Source organism: Pinus tabuliformis, chromosome 8, assembly GCF_031772625.1.
Source record: "Pinus tabuliformis cultivar Carrire ecotype Pingquan chromosome 8, CPIR1, whole genome shotgun sequence".
NCBI lineage: Eukaryota > Viridiplantae > Streptophyta > Pinopsida > Pinales > Pinaceae > Pinus > Pinus tabuliformis.
Window position 1 is genome coordinate 1,746,245,125 of NC_142294.1, and position 2,265 is coordinate 1,746,247,389.

Genomic DNA, 2,265 nt, shown 5'->3' on the forward strand with positions numbered 1-2,265 from the left:
TATTAAGGATGTGTCAAAACTGCAGGATTCCATGCTTTACCTAAGATGGTAAATATGATAACTAGCATATGTGTTGTTAATTCATTTATGAATTAAATAGCTAAGTGTATGTGGAAGCACCTAGAAAGACTTGGTGGTAGTGAAAGGAAACATGTATCCTAGCATTGTGCAACAAAATATATACCAAGCTCATCAAAAGTGTGGAGGGAGATTCCTCTAAGAGAAGAAAACCTTAAAAACTATGGAGGTTAATATCAAGGACTTGGAAGAGGAGTTAAATATCTGTATGGAAGAACTTAGGAAACTCAAAAGGAAACAACAAGAACTGGCTAAGTGGAATTATGAGTTGCAAAAGTGGTTGCAAGAAATGAATCCTCCAAAAGAAATAATGGTAAAAGTAGGAAGAGGCCTCGTGAAGTTGAAAAGGAGAAATGGATTATATATTGTTGGTGTTGTGGAGAAGAGCATTGGAAAAGGGACTATACCCATGGGAAGAAAAGGAATGCAAACAACCCCTGCAAATCATAGGGACATGGATCTGCACAAGAAGATGTCAAGGAAGAAGAGGGAGTAATCTCTCAAAGCCCTTGAAAGATGAAAATATATGTTGAAAAAGATTCCTTGTGAAATTTTAGGGAATATAAAACTTCAAGTATTGTTGGTAGCCTTGTAAGGAAGCCTTGAACTAATGTATAGGTGTACATATGCACATTTAAATGATGGTTGAATATCCCATGAATGTTGGACTCATGGATATTAAGTTTCTTTTGCATATTTCTTTGTTTAATGTTGGTGTGTCGTGGCTTTAATTTCTTGACTTCGTGGATTGATATCATTTCTATTTTAGATTGTGCATGGCCATGCTGGTTTTTTATCTTGGTTATATTGTTGTTTTGATTTTGTTTTATGATTTTTTTTTACTTGTGTTTTTTTATATGACTGTCATTGTGAATTTCATGGCCTTTCTCAATAATTGCCTCCATTTTTCCTCTTTTATTGGCTTTCGATTTTTAAACTCCAATTTCATGCTTGGGGATCTGGGAATAAGGAGGTCGGAGTGGTAGGAAGGCCACATAATCCTGAAAAAAAGTAGGGGGGGATCCTCTGATAGGAATGAAGGGAAACATGTCAAGTAAACTTTTAAGAAAAATGGAACTCTATTGGGAAATGGACATGGATAGGATAGAAATTAAAAAATTAAACAATAGCAGTGTGAAAAGGTAGTACAATGCATTCTTGGCAACAATCAGGGAGTCATTTAAGCCCTAGAATTATTTGGCACAAGCTAATGGTTGTTGTGGCCATGATTAAGTAATGTAACAACTTGGTGGGCTGGTTGATTCCATGAGAATAATGGATAGAAATGGAGAGAAGGGAGTTATCTTAAACCTTGACTATACTTGGATGTATACTTATATATTGCATACACGATTATGTTGATGTATATTTATGTATTGCATACATGATTATGTTGACATAAACTTGTATGATGCATCCACGACTATTCTAATGGATGTTGGTAGATTGCATACATGATCATGCTAATTGATGTAATTTTTTTATACCTATGAGAATGTCATTTTGTCTGACAAGGTTTTGTCAAGAACTCTTCTTAAGGAAGAGGGACTATGTAAACTTATTTAATGTAAACATGGATTGCACAATAGGTTCCCACTATGACGGGGAATTTATTGGGCAAAAAGAAGTTATGATAATTTATAACTCTGTGAATATAACTCTTACATTGTACCCATGTCAAGGTTAAGAACATGGGAAAAACAAATGAGGTAGTATGGCCTAGTTCACATACATAGAGACAAGGTGGTCTCTGGATTAATGGAAACATGGTGATATGCCATGAGATACAAGGTGGTCTCTGGATTATTGTGATATTGTGTAACGTGATATGTTGTGTGTATTCCTATTAGTCATGTGCATGTGTTGAGCATGCGAATAGGGTAAATTTGTATTATGTGCATTGTGTCGTACCATGTGTAGAAGTGTGTGTTGTGCAATGTGTTTAGGATAGGAAAGTATGAAACTGTTTGGGCCTTTGTGTTTTATTTGTGTGTCAGGAAAGGTAGGTATGGGATTGTATGGGCCTATGTGTTGTGTATGTGTAAAAGTGTTTGAAATAGACAAGTATGGAACTGTCTCGGGCCTTATATTGTTGATGGGCCTCGAAAATGCCCATGTTTTCGTCATGCAATATCGCCATTCATACCCTAAAACCCTAGGTTTTTAACCCATTCCGTACCCTAATTC